Source organism: Onthophagus taurus, unplaced genomic scaffold (assembly GCF_036711975.1).
Source record: "Onthophagus taurus isolate NC unplaced genomic scaffold, IU_Otau_3.0 ScKx7SY_14, whole genome shotgun sequence".
Lineage (NCBI taxonomy): Eukaryota > Metazoa > Arthropoda > Insecta > Coleoptera > Scarabaeidae > Onthophagus > Onthophagus taurus.
The window spans coordinates 1,697,824-1,718,846 of NW_027248939.1; positions in this window are offsets into that span (position 1 = coordinate 1,697,824).

Genomic DNA, 21,023 nt, shown 5'->3' on the forward strand with positions numbered 1-21,023 from the left:
ATATTTGTGATATTCAGACGCCAAATGACATCTTTGAGCATGTTGGAGATAAAAAACAAAATGTGCCCAAAACGTTATATTATGACGTTATACGCCGTTCTGAGACATGTTTGAACTTTCTATCACTTTTGGTTCCGATAATTCTGTTGACCATATTTGTGATATTCAGGCGCCAAATGACATGTTGGAGCATGTTGGAGATAAAAAACAAAATGTGCCCAAAACGTTATATTATGACGTTATACGCGTTCTGAGACATGTTTGAACTTTCTATCACTTTTGGTTCCGATAATTCTGTTGACCATATTTGTGATATTCAGGCGCCAAATGACATGTTGGAGCATGTTGGAGATAAAAAACAAAATGTGCCCAAAACGTGATATTATGACGTTATACGCCGTTCTGAGACATGTTTGTACTTTCTATCACTTTTGCTTCCGATAATTCTGTTGACCATATTTGTGATATTCAGACGCCAAATGACATCTTTGAGCATGTTGGAGATAAAAAACAAAATGTGCCCAAAACGTTATATTATGACGTTATACGCCGTTCTGAGACATGTTTGAACTTTCTATCACTTTTGGTTCCGATAATTCTGTTGACCATATTTGTGATATTCAGGCGCCAAATGACATGTTGGAGCATGTTGGAGATAAAAAAGAAAATGTGCCCAAAACGTGATATTATGACGTTATACGCCGTTCTGAGACATGTTTGAACTTTCTATCACTTTTGGTTCCGATAATTCTGTTGACCATATTTGTGATATTCAGACGCCAAATGACATCTTTGAGCATGTTGGAGATAAAAAACAAAATGTGCCTAAAACGTTATATTATGACGTTATACGCCGTTCTGAGACATGTTTGAACTTTCTATCACTTTTGCTTCCGATAATTCTGTTGACCATATTTGTGATATTCAGGCGCCAAATGACATGTTGGAGCATGTTGGAGATAAAAAACAAAATGTGCCCAAAACGTTATATTATGACGTTATACGCGTTCTGTGACATGTTTGAACTTTCTATCACTTTTGGTTCCGATAATTCTGTTGACCATATTTGTGATATTCAGGCGCCAAATGACATGTTGGAGCATGTTGGAGATAAAAAACAAAATGTGCCCAAAACGTGATATTATGACGTTATACGCCGTTCTGAGACATGTTTGTACTTTCTATCACTTTTGGTTCCGATAATTCTGTTGACCATATTTGTGATATTCAGACGCCAAATAACATCTTTGAGCATGTTGGAGATAAAAAACAAAATGTGCCCAAAACGTGATATTATGACGTTATACGCCGTTCTGAGACATGTTTGAACTTTCTATCACTTTTGGTTCCGATAATTCTGTTGACCATATTTGTGATATTCAGGCGCCAAATGACATGTTGGAGCATGATGGAGATAAAAAACAAAATGTGCCCAAAACGTGATATTATGACGTTATACGCCGTTCTGAGACATATTTGAACTTTCTATCACTTTTGGTTCCGATAATTCTGTTGACCGTATTTGTGTTATTCAGGCGCCAAATGACATGTTGGAGCATGATGGAGATAAAAAACAAAATGTGCCCAAAACGTGATATTATGACGTTATACGCCGTTCTGAGACATATTTGAACTTTCTATCACTTTTGGTTCCGATAATTCTGTTGACCGTATTTGTGTTATTCAGCCGCCAAATGACATCTTTGAGCATGTTGGAGATAAAAAACAAAATGTGCCTAAAACGTTATATTATGACGTTATACGCCGTTCTGAGACATGTTTGAACTTTCTATCACTTTTGCTTCCGATAATTCTGTTGACCATATTTGTGATATTCAGACGCCAAATGACATCTTTGAGCATGTTGGAGATAAAAAACAAAATGTGCCCAAAACGTTATATTATGACGTTATACGCCGTTCTGAGACATGTTTGAACTTTCTATCACTTTTGGTTCCGATAATTCTGTTGACCATTTTTGTGATATTCAGGCGCCAAATGACATGTTGGAGCATGTTGGAGATAAAAAAGAAAATGTGCCCAGAACGTGATATTATGACGTTATACGCCGTTCTGAGACATGTTTGAATTTTCTATCACTTTTGGTTCCGATAATTCTGTTGACCATATTTGTGATATTCAGACGCCAAATGACATCTTTGAGCATGTTGGAGATAAAAAACAAAATGTGCCCAAAACGTTATATTATGACGTTATACGCCGTTCTGAGACATGTTTGAACTTTCTATCACTTTTGCTTCCGATAATTCTGTTGACCATATTTGTGATATTCAGACGCCAAATGACATCTTTGAGCATGTTGGAGATAAAAAACAAAATGTGCCCAAAACGTTATATTATGACGTTATACGCCGTTCTGAGACATGTTTGAACTTTCTATCACTTTTGGTTCCGATAATTCTGTTGACCATATTTGTGATATTCAGGCGCCAAATGACATGTTGGAGCATGTTGGAGATAAAAAAGAAAATGTGCCCAAAACGTGATATTATGACGTTATACGCCGTTCTGAGACATGTTTGAACTTTCTATCACTTTTGGTTCCGATAATTCTGTTGACCATATTTGTGATATTCAGACGCCAAATGACATCTTTGAGCATGTTGGAGATAAAAAACAAAATGTGCCTAAAACGTTATATTATGACGTTATACGCCGTTCTGAGACATGTTTGAACTTTCTATCACTTTTGGTTCCGATAATTCTGTTGACCATATTTGTGATATTCAGGCGCCAAATGACATGTTGGAGCATGTTGGAGATAAAAAAGAAAATGTGCCCAAAACGTGATATTATGACGTTATACGCCGTTCTGAGACATGTTTGAACTTTCTATCACTTTTGCTTCCGATAATTCTGTTGACCATATTTGTGATATTCAGACGCCAAATGACATCTTTGAGCATGTTGGAGATAAAAAACAAAATGTGCCCAAAACGTGATATTATGACGTTATACGCCGTTCTGAGACATGTTTGAATTTTCTATCACTTTTGGTTCCGATAATTCTGTTGACCATATTTGTGATATTCAGACGCCAAATGACATCTTTGAGCATGTTGGAGATAAAAAACAAAATGTGCCTAAAACGTTATATTATGACGTTATACGCCGTTCTGAGACATGTTTGAACTTTCTATCACTTTTGCTTCCGATAATTCTGTTGACCATATTTGTGATATTCAGACGCCAAATGACATCTTTGAGCATGTTGGAGATAAAAAACAAAATGTGCCCAAAACGTTATATTATGACGTTATACGCCGTTCTGAGACATGTTTGAACTTTCTATCACTTTTGGTTCCGATAATTCTGTTGACCATATTTGTGATATTCAGGCGCCAAATGACATGTTGGAGCATGTTGGAGATAAAAAACAAAATGTGCCCAAAACGTTATATTATGACGTTATACGCGTTCTGAGACATGTTTGAACTTTCTATCACTTTTGGTTCCGATAATTCTGTTGACCATATTTGTGATATTCAGGCGCCAAATGACATGTTGGAGCATGTTGGAGATAAAAAACAAAATGTGCCCAAAACGTGATATTATGACGTTATACGCCGTTCTGAGACATGTTTGTACTTTCTATCACTTTTGGTTCCGATAATTCTGTTGACCATATTTGTGATATTCAGGCGCCAAATGACATGTTGGAGCATGTTGGAGATAAAAAACAAAATGTGCCCAAAACGTGATATTATGACGTTATACGCCGTTCTGAGACATGTTTGAACTTTCTATCACTTTTGGTTCCGATAATTCTGTTGACCATATTTGTGATATTCAGGCGCCAAATGACATGTTGGAGCATGTTGGAGATAAAAAACAAAATGTGCCCAAAACGTAATATTATGACGTTATACGCCGTTCTGAGACATGTTTGAACTTTCTATCACTTTTGGTTCCGATAATTCTGTTGACCATATTTGTGATATTCAGGCGCCAAATGACATGTTGGAGCATGTTGGAGATAAAAAAGAAAATGTGCCCAAAACGTGATATTATGACGTTATACGCCGTTCTGAGACATGTTTGAACTTTCTATCACTTTTGCTTCCGATAATTCTGTTGACCATATTTGTGATATTCAGACGCCAAATGACATCTTTGAGCATGTTGGAGATAAAAAACAAAATGTGCCCAAAACGTGATATTATGACGTTATACGCCGTTCTGAGACATGTTTGAATTTTCTATCACTTTTGGTTCCGATAATTCTGTTGACCATATTTGTGATATTCAGACGCCAAATGACATCTTTGAGCATGTTGGAGATAAAAAACAAAATGTGCCTAAAACGTTATATTATGACGTTATACGCCGTTCTGAGACATGTTTGAACTTTCTATCACTTTTGCTTCCGATAATTCTGTTGACCATATTTGTGATATTCAGACGCCAAATGACATCTTTGAGCATGTTGGAGATAAAAAACAAAATGTGCCCAAAACGTTATATTATGACGTTATACGCCGTTCTGAGACATGTTTGAACTTTCTATCACTTTTGGTTCCGATAATTCTGTTGACCATATTTGTGATATTCAGGCGCCAAATGACATGTTGGAGCATGTTGGAGATAAAAAACAAAATGTGCCCAAAACGTTATATTATGACGTTATACGCGTTCTGAGACATGTTTGAACTTTCTATCACTTTTGGTTCCGATAATTCTGTTGACCATATTTGTGATATTCAGGCGCCAAATGACATGTTGGAGCATGTTGGAGATAAAAAACAAAATGTGCCCAAAACGTGATATTATGACGTTATACGCCGTTCTGAGACATGTTTGTACTTTCTATCACTTTTGGTTCCGATAATTCTGTTGACCATATTTGTGATATTCAGACGCCAAATAACATCTTTGAGCATGTTGGAGATAAAAAACAAAATGTGCCCAAAACGTGATATTACGACGTTATACGCCGTTCTGAGACATGTTTGAACTTTCTATCACTTTTGGTTCCGATAATTCTGTTGACCATATTTGTGATATTCAGGCGCCAAATGACATGTTGGAGCATGTTGGAGATAAAAAACAAAATGTGCCCAAAACGTGATATTATGACGTTATACGCCGTTCTGAGACATGTTTGAACTTTCTATCACTTTTGGTTCCGATAATTCTGTTGACCATATTTGTGATATTCAGGCGCCAAATGACATGTTGGAGCATGTTGGAGATAAAAAACAAAATGTGCCCAAAACGTAATATTATGACGTTATACGCCGTTCTGAGACATGTTTGAACTTTCTATCACTTTTGGTTCCGATAATTCTGTTGACCATATTTGTGATATTCAGACGCCAAATGACATCTTTGAGCATGTTGGAGATAAAAAACAAAATGTGCCCAAAACGTTATATTATGACGTTATACGCCGTTCTGAGACATGTTTGAACTTTCTATCACTTTTGGTTCCGATAATTCTGTTGACCATATTTGTGATATTCAGACGCCAAATGACATCTTTGAGCATGTTGGAGATAAAAAACAAAATGTGCCTAAAACGTTATATTATGACGTTATACGCCGTTCTGAGACATGTTTGAACTTTCTATCACTTTTGGTTCCGATAATTCTGTTGACCATATTTGTGATATTCAGGCGCCAAATGACATCTTTGCGCATGTTGGAGATAAAAAACAAAATGTGCCCAAAACGTTATATTATGACGTTATACGCCGTTCTGAGACATGTTTGAACTTTCTATCACTTTTGGTTCCGATAATTCTGTTGACCATATTTGTGATATTCAGGCGCCAAATGACATGTTGGAGCATGTTGGAGATAAAAAACAAAATGTGCCCAAAACGTGATATTATGACGTTATACGCCGTTCCGAGAAATGTTTGAACTTTCTATCACTTTTGGTTCCGATAATTCTGTTGACCATATTTGTGATATTCAGGCGCCAAATGACATGTTGGAGCATGTTGGAGATAAAAAACAAAATGTGCCCAAAACGTGATATTATGACGTTATACGCCGTTCTGAGACATGTTTGAACTTTCTATCACTTTTGGTTCCGATAATTCTGTTGACCATATTTGTGATATTCAGGCGCCAAATGACATGTTGGAGCATGTTGGAGATAAAAAACAAAATGTGCCCAAAACGTGATATTATGACGTTATACGCCGTTCTGAGACATGTTTGAACTTTCTATCACTTTTGGTTCCGATAATTCTGTTGACCATATTTGTGATATTCAGACGCCAAATGACATCTTTGAGCATGTTGGAGATAAAAAACAAAATGTGCCCAAAACGTTATATTATGACGTTATACGCCGTTCTGAGACATGTTTGAACTTTCTATCACTTTTGGTTCCGATAATTCTGTTGACCATTTTTGTGATATTCAGGCGCCAAATGACATGTTGGAGCATGTTGGAGATAAAAAAGAAAATGTGCCCAAAACGTGATATTATGACGTTATACGCCGTTCTGAGACATGTTTGAACTTTCTATCACTTTTGGTTCCGATAATTCTGTTGACCATATTTGTGATATTCAGCCGCCAAATGACATCTTTGAGCATGTTGGAGATAAAAAACAAAATGTGCCTAAAACGTTATATTATGACGTTATACGCCGTTCTGAGACATGTTTGAACTTTCTATCACTTTTGGTTCCGATAATTCTGTTGACCATATTTGTGATATTCAGGCGCCAAATGACATGTTGGAGCATGTTGGAGATAAAAAAGAAAATGTGCCCAAAACGTGATATTATGACGTTATACGCCGTTCTGAGACATGTTTGAACTTTCTATCACTTTTGCTTCCGATAATTCTGTTGACCATATTTGTGATATTCAGACGCCAAATGACATCTTTGAGCATGTTGGAGATAAAAAACAAAATGTGCCCAAAACGTTATATTATGACGTTATACGCCGTTCTGAGACATGTTTGAACTTTCTATCACTTTTGGTTCCGATAATTCTGTTGACCATATTTGTGATATTCAGGCGCCAAATGACATGTTGGAGCATGTTGGAGATAAAAAAGAAAATGTGCCCAAAACGTGATATTATGACGTTATACGCCGTTCTGAGACATGTTTGAACTTTCTATCACTTTTGGTTCCGATAATTCTGTTGACCATATTTGTGATATTCAGACGCCAAATGACATCTTTGAGCATGTTGGAGATAAAAAACAAAATGTGCCTAAAACGTTATATTATGACGTTATACGCCGTTCTGAGACATGTTTGAACTTTCTATCACTTTTGCTTCCGATAATTCTGTTGACCATATTTGTGATATTCAGGCGCCAAATGACATGTTGGAGCATGTTGGAGATAAAAAACAAAATGTGCCCAAAACGTTATATTATGACGTTATACGCGTTCTGTGACATGTTTGAACTTTCTATCACTTTTGGTTCCGATAATTCTGTTGACCATATTTGCGATATTCAGGCGCCAAATGACATGTTGGAGCATGTTGGAGATAAAAAACAAAATGTGCCCAAAACGTGATATTATGACGTTATACGCCGTTCTGAGACATGTTTGTACTTTCTATCACTTTTGGTTCCGATAATTCTGTTGACCATATTTGTGATATTCAGACGCCAAATAACATCTTTGAGCATGTTGGAGATAAAAAACAAAATGTGCCCAAAACGTGATATTATGACGTTATACGCCGTTCTGAGACATGTTTGAACTTTCTATCACTTTTGGTTCCGATAATTCTGTTGACCATATTTGTGATATTCAGGCGCCAAATGACATGTTGGAGCATGATGGAGATAAAAAACAAAATGTGCCCAAAACGTGATATTATGACGTTATACGCCGTTCTGAGACATATTTGAACTTTCTATCACTTTTGGTTCCGATAATTCTGTTGACCGTATTTGTGTTATTCAGGCGCCAATTGACATGTTGGAGCATGATGGAGATAAAAAACAAAATGTGCCCAAAACGTGATATTATGACGTTATACGCCGTTCTGAGACATATTTGAACTTTCTATCACTTTTGGTTCCGATAATTCTGTTGACCGTATTTGTGTTATTCAGCCGCCAAATGACATCTTTGAGCATGTTGGAGATAAAAAACAAAATGTGCCTAAAACGTTATATTATGACGTTATACGCCGTTCTGAGACATGTTTGAACTTTCTATCACTTTTGCTTCCGATAATTCTGTTGACCATATTTGTGATATTCAGACGCCAAATGACATCTTTGAGCATGTTGGAGATAAAAAACAAAATGTGCCCAAAACGTTATATTATGACGTTATACGCCGTTCTGAGACATGTTTGAACTTTCTATCACTTTTGGTTCCGATAATTCTGTTGACCATTTTTGTGATATTCAGGCGCCAAATGACATGTTGGAGCATGTTGGAGATAAAAAAGAAAATGTGCCCAGAACGTGATATTATGACGTTATACGCCGTTCTGAGACATGTTTGAATTTTCTATCACTTTTGGTTCCGATAATTCTGTTGACCATATTTGTGATATTCAGACGCCAAATGACATCTTTGAGCATGTTGGAGATAAAAAACAAAATGTGCCTAAAACGTTATATTATGACGTTATACGCCGTTCTGAGACATGTTTGAACTTTCTATCACTTTTGCTTCCGATAATTCTGTTGACCATATTTGTGATATTCAGACGCCAAATGACATCTTTGAGCATGTTGGAGATAAAAAACAAAATGTGCCCAAAACGTTATATTATGACGTTATACGCCGTTCTGAGACATGTTTGAACTTTCTATCACTTTTGGTTCCGATAATTCTGTTGACCATATTTGTGATATTCAGGCGCCAAATGACATGTTGGAGCATGTTGGAGATAAAAAAGAAAATGTGCCCAAAACGTGATATTATGACGTTATACGCCGTTCTGAGACATGTTTGAACTTTCTATCACTTTTGCTTCCGATAATTCTGTTGACCATATTTGTGATATTCAGACGCCAAATGACATCTTTGAGCATGTTGGAGATAAAAAACAAAATGTGCCCAAAACGTTATATTATGACGTTATACGCCGTTCTGAGACATGTTTGAACTTTCTATCACTTTTGGTTCCGATAATTCTGTTGACCATTTTTGTGATATTCAGGCGCCAAATGACATGTTGGAGCATGTTGGAGATAAAAAAGAAAATGTGCCCAAAACGTGATATTATGACGTTATACGCCGTTCTGAGACATGTTTGAATTTTCTATCACTTTTGGTTCCGATAATTCTGTTGACCATATTTGTGATATTCAGACGCCAAATGACATCTTTGAGCATGTTGGAGATAAAAAACAAAATGTGCCTAAAACGTTATATTATGACGTTATACGCCGTTCTGAGACATGTTTGAACTTTCTATCACTTTTGGTTCCGATAATTCTGTTGACCATATTTGTGATATTCAGGCGCCAAATGACATGTTGGAGCATGTTGGAGATAAAAAACAAAATGTGCCCAAAACGTTATATTATGACGTTATACGCGTTCTGAGACATGTTTGAACTTTCTATCACTTTTGGTTCCGATAATTCTGTTGACCATATTTGTGATATTCAGGCGCCAAATGACATGTTGGAGCATGTTGGAGATAAAAAACAAAATGTGCCCAAAACGTGATATTATGACGTTATACGCCGTTCTGAGACATGTTTGTACTTTCTATCACTTTTGGTTCCGATAATTCTGTTGACCATATTTGTGATATTCAGACGCCAAATAACATCTTTGAGCATGTTGGAGATAAAAAACAAAATGTGCCCAAAACGTGATATTACGACGTTATACGCCGTTCTGAGACATGTTTGAACTTTCTATCACTTTTGGTTCCGATAATTCTGTTGACCATATTTGTGATATTCAGGCGCCAAATGACATGTTGGAGCATGTTGGAGATAAAAAACAAAATGTGCCCAAAACGTTATATTATGACGTTATACGCCGTTCTGAGACATGTTTGAACTTTCTATCACTTTTGGTTCCGATAATTCTGTTGACCATATTTGTGATATTCAGGCGCCAAATGACATGTTGGAGCATGATGGAGATAAAAAACAAAATGTGCCCAAAACGTGATATTATGACGTTATACGCCGTTCTGAGACATATTTGAACTTTCTATCACTTTTGGTTCCGATAATTCTGTTGACCGTATTTGTGTTATTCAGACGCCAAATGACATCTTTGAGCATGTTGGAGATAAAAAACAAAATGTACCCAAAACGTTATATTATGACGTTATACGCCGTTCTGAGACATATTTGAACTTTCTATCACTTTTAGTTCCGATAATTCTGTTGACCGTATTTGTGTTATTCAGACGCCAAATGACATCTTTGAGCATGTTGGAGATAGAAAACAAAATGTGCCCAAAACGTGATATTATGACGTTATACGCCGTTCTGAGACATGTTTGAATTTTCTATCACTTTTGGTTCCGATAATTCTCTTGCCCATATTTGTGATATTCAGGCGCCAAATGACATGTTGGAGCATGTTGGAGATAAAAAACAAAATGTGCCCAAAACGTGATATTATGACGTTATACGCCGTTCTGAGACATGTTTGAACTTTCTATCACTTTTGGTTCCGATAATTCTGTTGACCATATTTGTGATATTCAGGCGCCAAATGACATGTTGGAGCATGTTGGAGATAAAAAACAAAATGTGTCCAAAACGTGATATTATGACGTTATACGCCGTTCTGAGACATGTTTGAACTTTCTATCACTTTTGGTTCCGATAATTCTGTTGACCATATTTGTGATATTCAGGCGCCAAATGACATGTTGGAGCATGTTGGAGATAAAAAAAAAATGTGCCCAAAACGTTATATCAAAACGTGATATTATGACGTTATACGCCGTTCTGAGACATGTTTGAACTTTCTATCACTTTTGGTTCCGATAATTCTGTTGACCATATTTGTGATATTCAGACGCCAAATGACATCTTTGAGCATGTTGGAGATAAAAAACAAAATGTGCCCAAAACGTTATATTATGACGTTATACGCCGTTCTGAGACATGTTTGAACTTTCTATCACTTTTGGTTCCGATAATTCTGTTGACCATATTTGTGATATACAGACGCCAAATGACATCTTTGAGCATGTTGGAGATAAAAAACAAAATGTGCCCAAAACGTGATATTATGACGTTATACGCCGTTCTGAGACATGTTTGAACTTTCTATCACTTTTGGTTCCGATAATTCTGTTGACCATATTTGTGATATTCAGACGCCAAATTACATGTTGGAGCATGTTGGAGATAAAAAACAAAATGTGCCCAAAACGTGATATTATGAAGTTATACGCCGTTCTGAGACATGTTTGAACTTTCTATCACTTTTGGTTCCGATAATTCTGTTGACCATATTTGTGATATTCAGACGCCAAATGACATCTTTGAGCATGTTGGAGATAAAAAACAAAATGTGCCCAAAACGTTATATTATGACGTTATACGCCGTTCTGAGACATGTTTGAACTTTCTATCACTTTTGGTTCCGATAATTCTGTTGACCATATTTGTGATATTCAGACGCCAAATGACATCTTTGAGCATGTTGGAGATAAAAAACAAAATGTGCCCAAAACGTTATATTATGACGTTATACGCCGTTCTGAGACATGTTTGAACTTTCTATCACTTTTGGTTCCGATAATTCTGTTGACCATATTTGTGATATTCAGGCGCCAAATGACATGTTGGAGCATGTTGGAGATAAAAAACAAAATGTGCCCAAAACGTTATATTATGACGTTATACGCCGTTCTGAGACATGTTTGAACTTTCTAACACTTTTGGTTCCGATAATTCTGTTGACCATATTTGTGATATTCAGGTGCCAAATGTCATGTTGGAGCATGTTGGAGATAAAAAACAAAATGTGCCCAAAACGTTATATTATGACGTTATACGCCGTTCTGAGACATGTTTGAACTTTCTATCACTTTTGGTTCCGATAATTCTGTTGACCATATTTGTGATATTCAGACGCCAAATGACATCTTTGAGCATGTTGGAGATAAAAAACAAAATGTGCCCAAAACGTGATATTATGACGTTATACGCCGTTCTGAGACATGTTTGAACTTTCTATCACTTTTGGTTCCGATAATTCTGTTGACCATATTTTTGATATTCAGACGCCAAATGACATCTTTGAGCATGTTGGAGATAAAAAACAAAATGTGCCCAAAACGTTATATTATGACGTTATACGCCGTTCTGGCACATGTTTGAACTTTCTATCACTTTTGGTTCCGATAATTCTGTTGACCATATTTGTGATATTCAGACGCCAAATGACATCTTTGAGCATGTTGGAGATAAAAAACAAAATGTGCCCAAAACGTTATATTATGACGTTATACGCCGTTCTGAGACATGTTTGAACTTTCTATCACTTTTGGTTCCGATTATTCTGTTGACCATATTTTTGATATTCAGACGCCAAATGACATCTTTGAGCATGTTGGAGATAAAAAACAAAATGTGCCCAAAACGTGATATTATGACGTTATACGCCGTTCTGAGACATGTTTGAACTTTCTATCACTTTTGCTTCCGATAATTCTGTTGACCATATTTGTGATATTCAGGTGCCAAATGTCATGTTGGAGCATGTTGGAGATAAAAAACAAAATGTGCCCAAAACGTTATATTATGACGTTATACGCCGTTCTGAGACATGTTTGAACTTTCTATCACTTTTGGTTCCGATAATTCTGTTGACCATATTTGTGATATTCAGACGCCAAATGACATCTTTGAGCATGTTGGAGATAAAAAACAAAATGTGCCTAAAACGTTATATTATGACGTTATACGCCGTTCTGAGACATGTTTGAACTTTCTATCACTTTTGGTTCCGATAATTCTGTTGACCATATTTGTGATATTCAGGCGCCAAATGACATCTTTGCGCATGTTGGAGATAAAAAACAAAATGTGCCCAAAACGTTATATTATGACGTTATACGCCGTTCTGAGACATGTTTGAACTTTCTATCACTTTTGGTTCCGATAATTCTGTTGACCATATTTGTGATATTCAGGCGCCAAATGACATGTTGGAGCATGTTGGAGATAAAAAACAAAATGTGCCCAAAACGTGATATTATGACGTTATACGCCGTTCCGAGAAATGTTTGAACTTTCTATCACTTTTGGTTCCGATAATTCTGTTGACCATATTTGTGATATTCAGGCGCCAAATGACATGTTGGAGCATGTTGGAGATAAAAAACAAAATGTGCCCAAAACGTGATATTATGACGTTATACGCCGTTCTGAGACATGTTTGAACTTTCTATCACTTTTGGTTCCGATAATTCTGTTGACCATATTTGTGATATTCAGGCGCCAAATGACATGTTGGAGCATGTTGGAGATAAAAAACAAAATGTGCCCAAAACGTGATATTATGACGTTATACGCCGTTCTGAGACATGTTTGAACTTTCTATCACTTTTGGTTCCGATAATTCTGTTGACCATATTTGTGATATTCAGACGCCAAATGACATCTTTGAGCATGTTGGAGATAAAAAACAAAATGTGCCCAAAACGTTATATTATGACGTTATACGCCGTTCTGAGACATGTTTGAACTTTCTATCACTTTTGGTTCCGATAATTCTGTTGACCATTTTTGTGATATTCAGGCGCCAAATGACATGTTGGAGCATGTTGGAGATAAAAAAGAAAATGTGCCCAAAACGTGATATTATGACGTTATACGCCGTTCTGAGACATGTTTGAACTTTCTATCACTTTTGGTTCCGATAATTCTGTTGACCATATTTGTGATATTCAGCCGCCAAATGACATCTTTGAGCATGTTGGAGATAAAAAACAAAATGTGCCTAAAACGTTATATTATGACGTTATACGCCGTTCTGAGACATGTTTGAACTTTCTATCACTTTTGGTTCCGATAATTCTGTTGACCATATTTGTGATATTCAGGCGCCAAATGACATGTTGGAGCATGTTGGAGATAAAAAAGAAAATGTGCCCAAAACGTGATATTATGACGTTATACGCCGTTCTGAGACATGTTTGAACTTTCTATCACTTTTGCTTCCGATAATTCTGTTGACCATATTTGTGATATTCAGACGCCAAATGACATCTTTGAGCATGTTGGAGATAAAAAACAAAATGTGCCTAAAACGTTATATTATGACGTTATACGCCGTTCTGAGACATGTTTGAACTTTCTATCACTTTTGCTTCCGATAATTCTGTTGACCATATTTGTGATATTCAGGCGCCAAATGACATGTTGGAGCATGTTGGAGATAAAAAAGAAAATGTGCCCAAAACGTGATATTATGACGTTATACGCCGTTCTGAGACATGTTTGAACTTTCTATCACTTTTGGTTCCGATAATTCTGTTGACCATATTTGTGATATTCAGCCGCCAAATGACATCTTTGAGCATGTTGGAGATAAAAAACAAAATGTGCCTAAAACGTTATATTATGACGTTATACGCCGTTCTGAGACATGTTTGAACTTTCTATCACTTTTGGTTCCGATAATTCTGTTGACCATATTTGTGATATTCAGGCGCCAAATGACATGTTGGAGCATGTTGGAGATAAAAAAGAAAATGTGCCCAAAACGTGATATTATGACGTTATACGCCGTTCTGAGACATGTTTGAACTTTCTATCACTTTTGGTTCCGATAATTCTGTTGACCATATTTGTGATATTCAGCCGCCAAATGACATCTTTGAGCATGTTGGAGATAAAAAACAAAATGTGCCTAAAACGTTATATTATGACGTTATACGCCGTTCTGAGACATGTTTGAACTTTCTATCACTTTTGGTTCCGATAATTCTGTTGACCATATTTGTGATATTCAGGCGCCAAATGACATGTTGGAGCATGTTGGAGATAAAAAAGAAAATGTGCCCAAAACGTGATATTATGACGTTATACGCCGTTCTGAGACATGTTTGAACTTTCTATCACTTTTGCTTCCGATAATTCTGTTGACCATATTTGTGATATTCAGACGCCAAATGACATCTTTGAGCATGTTGGAGATAAAAAACAAAATGTGCCCAAAACGTTATATTATGACGTTATACGCCGTTCTGAGACATGTTTGAACTTTCTATCACTTTTGGTTCCGATAATTCTGTTGACCATATTTGTGATATTCAGGCGCCAAATGACATGTTGGAGCATGTTGGAGATAAAAAAGAAAATGTGCCCAAAACGTGATATTATGACGTTATACGCCGTTCTGAGACATGTTTGAACTTTCTATCACTTTTGGTTCCGATAATTCTGTTGACCATATTTGTGATATTCAGACGCCAAATGACATCTTTGAGCATGTTGGAGATAAAAAACAAAATGTGCCTAAAACGTTATATTATGACGTTATACGCCGTTCTGAGACATGTTTGAACTTTCTATCACTTTTGCTTCCGATAATTCTGTTGACCATATTTGTGATATTCAGGCGCCAAATGACATGTTGGAGCATGTTGGAGATAAAAAACAAAATGTGCCCAAAACGTTATATTATGACGTTATACGCGTTCTGTGACATGTTTGAACTTTCTATCACTTTTGGTTCCGATAATTCTGTTGACCATATTTGCGATATTCAGGCGCCAAATGACATGTTGGAGCATGTTGGAGATAAAAAACAAAATGTGCCCAAAACGTGATATTATGACGTTATACGCCGTTCTGAGACATGTTTGTACTTTCTATCACTTTTGGTTCCGATAATTCTGTTGACCATATTTGTGATATTCAGACGCCAAATAACATCTTTGAGCATGTTGGAGATAAAAAACAAAATGTGCCCAAAACGTGATATTATGACGTTATACGCCGTTCTGAGACATGTTTGAACTTTCTATCACTTTTGGTTCCGATAATTCTGTTGACCATATTTGTGATATTCAGGCGCCAAATGACATGTTGGAGCATGATGGAGATAAAAAACAAAATGTGCCCAAAACGTGATATTATGACGTTATACGCCGTTCTGAGACATATTTGAACTTTCTATCACTTTTGGTTCCGATAATTCTGTTGACCGTATTTGTGTTATTCAGGCGCCAATTGACATGTTGGAGCATGATGGAGATAAAAAACAAAATGTGCCCAAAACGTGATATTATGACGTTATACGCCGTTCTGAGACATATTTGAACTTTCTATCACTTTTGGTTCCGATAATTCTGTTGACCGTATTTGTGTTATTCAGCCGCCAAATGACATCTTTGAGCATGTTGGAGATAAAAAACAAAATGTGCCTAAAACGTTATATTATGACGTTATACGCCGTTCTGAGACATGTTTGAACTTTCTATCACTTTTGCTTCCGATAATTCTGTTGACCATATTTGTGATATTCAGACGCCAAATGACATCTTTGAGCATGTTGGAGATAAAAAACAAAATGTGCCCAAAACGTTATATTATGACGTTATACGCCGTTCTGAGACATGTTTGAACTTTCTATCACTTTTGGTTCCGATAATTCTGTTGACCATTTTTGTGATATTCAGGCGCCAAATGACATGTTGGAGCATGTTGGAGATAAAAAAGAAAATGTGCCCAGAACGTGATATTATGACGTTATACGCCGTTCTGAGACATGTTTGAATTTTCTATCACTTTTGGTTCCGATAATTCTGTTGACCATATTTGTGATATTCAGACGCCAAATGACATCTTTGAGCATGTTGGAGATAAAAAACAAAATGTGCCTAAAACGTTATATTATGACGTTATACGCCGTTCTGAGACATGTTTGAACTTTCTATCACTTTTGCTTCCGATAATTCTGTTGACCATATTTGTGATATTCAGACGCCAAATGACATCTTTGAGCATGTTGGAGATAAAAAACAAAATGTGCCCAAAACGTTATATTATGACGTTATACGCCGTTCTGAGACATGTTTGAACTTTCTATCACTTTTGGTTCCGATAATTCTGTTGACCATATTTGTGATATTCAGGCGCCAAATGACATGTTGGAGCATGTTGGAGATAAAAAAGAAAATGTGCCCAAAACGTGATATTATGACGTTATACGCCGTTCTGAGACATGTTTGAACTTTCTATCACTTTTGGTTCCGATAATTCTGTTGACCATTTTTGTGATATTCAGGCGCCAAATGACATGTTGGAGCATGTTGGAGATAAAAAAGAAAATGTGCCCAAAACGTGATATTATGACGTTATACGCCGTTCTGAGACATGTTTGAATTTTCTATCACTTTTGGTTCCGATAATTCTGTTGACCATATTTGTGATATTCAGACGCCAAATGACATCTTTGAGCATGTTGGAGATAAAAAACAAAATGTGCCTAAAACGTTATATTATGACGTTATACGCCGTTCTGAGACATGTTTGAACTTTCTATCACTTTTGGTTCCGATAATTCTGTTGACCATATTTGTGATATTCAGGCGCCAAATGACATGTTGGAGCATGTTGGAGATAAAAAACAAAATGTGCCCAAAACGTTATATTATGACGTTATACGCGTTCTGAGACATGTTTGAACTTTCTATCACTTTTGGTTCCGATAATTCTGTTGACCATATTTGTGATATTCAGGCGCCAAATGACATGTTGGAGCATGTTGGAGATAAAAAACAAAATGTGCCCAAAACGTGATATTATGACGTTATACGCCGTTCTGAGACATGTTTGTACTTTCTATCACTTTTGGTTCCGATAATTCTGTTGACCATATTTGTGATATTCAGACGCCAAATAACATCTTTGAGCATGTTGGAGATAAAAAACAAAATGTGCCCAAAACGTGATATTACGACGTTATACGCCGTTCTGAGACATGTTTGAACTTTCTATCACTTTTGGTTCCGATAATTCTGTTGACCATATTTGTGATATTCAGGCGCCAAATGACATGTTGGAGCATGTTGGAGATAAAAAACAAAATGTGCCCAAAACGTTATATTATGACGTTATACGCCGTTCTGAGACATGTTTGAACTTTCTATCACTTTTGGTTCCGATAATTCTGTTGACCATATTTGTGATATTCAGGCGCCAAATGACATGTTGGAGCATGATGGAGATAAAAAACAAAATGTGCCCAAAACGTGATATTATGACGTTATACGCCGTTCTGAGACATATTTGAACTTTCTATCACTTTTGGTTCCGATAATTCTGTTGACCGTATTTGTGTTATTCAGACGCCAAATGACATCTTTGAGCATGTTGGAGATAGAAAACAAAATGTGCCCAAAACGTGATATTATGACGTTATACGCCGTTCTGAGACATGTTTGAATTTTCTATCACTTTTGGTTCCGATAATTCTCTTGCCCATATTTGTGATATTCAGGCGCCAAATGACATGTTGGAGCATGTTGGAGATAAAAAACAAAATGTGCCCAAAACGTGATATTATGACGTTATACGCCGTTCTGAGACATGTTTGAATTTTCTATCACTTTTGGTTCCGATAATTCTCTTGCCCATATTTGTGATATTCAGGCGCCAAATGACATGTTGGAGCATGTTGGAGATAAAAAACAAAATGTGCCCAAAACGTGATATTATGACGTTATACGCCGTTCTGAGACATGTTTGAACTTTCTATCACTTTTGGTTCCGATAATTCTGTTGACCATATTTGTGATATTCAGGCGCCAAATGACATGTTGGAGCATGTTGGAGATAAAAAACAAAATGTGTCCAAAACGTGATATTATGACGTTATACGCCGTTCTGAGACATGTTTGAACTTTCTATCACTTTTGGTTCCGATAATTCTGTTGACCATATTTGTGATATTCAGGCGCCAAATGACATGTTGGAGCATGTTGGAGATAAAAAAAAAATGTGCCCAAAACGTTATATTATGACGTTATACGCCGTTCTGAGACATGTTTGAACTTTCTATCACTTTTGGTTCCGATAATTCTGTTGACCATATTTGTGATATTCAGGCGCCAAATGACATGTTGGAGATAAAAAACAAAATGTGCCCAAAACGTGATATTATGACGTTATACGCCGTTCTGAGACATGTTTGAACTTTCTATCACTTTTGGTTCCGATAATTCTGTTGACCATATTTGTGATATTCAGGCGCTAAATGACATGTTGGAGCATGTTGGAGATAAAAAAAAAAATGTGCCCAAAACGTTATATTATGACGTTATACGCCGTTCTGAGACATGTTTGAACTTTCTATCACTTTTGGTTCCGATAATTCTGTTGACCATATTTGTGATATTCAGGCGCCAAATGACATGTTGGAGCATGTTGGAGATAAAAAACAAAATGTGCCCAAAACGTGATATTATGACGTTATACGCCGTTCTGAGACATGTTTGAACTTTCTATCACTTTTGGTTCCGATAATTCTGTTGACCGTATTTGTGTTATTCAGACGCCAAATGACATCTTTGAGCATGTTGGAGATAGAAAACAAAATGTGCCCAAAACGTGATATTATGACGTTATACGCCGTTCTGAGACATGTTTGAATTTTCTATCACTTTTGGTTCCGATAATTCTCTTGCCCATATTTGTGATATTCAGGCGCCAAATGACATGTTGGAGCATGTTGGAGATAAAAAACAAAATGTGCCCAAAACGTGATATTATGACGTTATACGCCGTTCTGAGACATGTTTGAACTTTCTATCACTTTTGGTTCCGATAATTCTGTTGACCATATTTGTGATATTCAGGCGCCAAATGACATGTTGGAGCATGTTGGAGATAAAAAAAAAAATGTGCCCAAAACGTTATATTATGACGTTATACGCCGTTCTGAGACATGTTTGAACTTTCTATCACTTTTGGTTCCGATAATTCTGTTGACCATATTTGTGATATTCAGGCGCCAAATGACATGTTGGAGATAAAAAACAAAATGTGCCCAAAACGTGATATTATGACGTTATACGCCGTTCTGAGACATGTTTGAACTTTCTATCACTTTTGGTTCCGATAATTCTGTTGACCATATTTGTGATATTCAGGCGCCAAATGACATGTTGGAGATAAAAAACAAAATGTGCCCAAAACGTGATATTATGACTTTATACGCCGTTCTGAGACATGTTTGAACTTTCTATCACTTTTGGTTCCGATAATTCTGTTGACCATATTTGTGATATTCAGGCGCCAAATGACACGTTGGAGCATGTTGGAGATAAAAAACAAAATGTGCCCAAAACGTGATAATATGACGTTATACGCCGTTCTGAGACATGTTTGAACTTTCTATCACTTTTGGTTCCGATAATTCTGTTGACCATATTTGTGATATTCAGGCGCCAAATGACATCTTTGAGCATGTTGGAGATAAAAAACAAAATGTACCCAAAACGTTATATTATGACGTTATACGCCGTTCTGAGACATATTTGAACTTTCTATCACTTTTGGTTCCGATAATTCTGTTGACCGTATTTGTGTTATTCAGACGCCAAATGACATCTTTGAGCATGTTGGAGATAGAAAACAAAATGTGCCCAAAACGTGATATTATGACGTTATACGCCGTTCTGAGACATGTTTGAATTTTCTATCACTTTTGGTTCCGATAATTCTCTTGCCCATATTTGTGATATTCAGGCGCCAAATGACATGTTGGAGCATGTTGGAGATAAAAAACAAAATGTGCCCAAAACGTGATATTATGACGTTATACGCCGTTCTGAGACATGTTTGAACTTTCTATCACTTTTGGTTCCGATAATTCTGTTGACCATATTTGTGATATTCAGGCGCCAAATGACATGTTGGAGCATGTTGGAGATAAAAAACAAAATGTGCCCAAAACGTAATATTATGACGTTATACGCCGTTCTGAGACATGTTTGAACTTTCTATCACTTTTGGTTCCGATAATTCTGTTGACCATATTTGTGATATTCAGGCGCCAAATGACATGTTGGAGCATGTTGGAGATAAAAAACAAAATGTGCCCAAAACG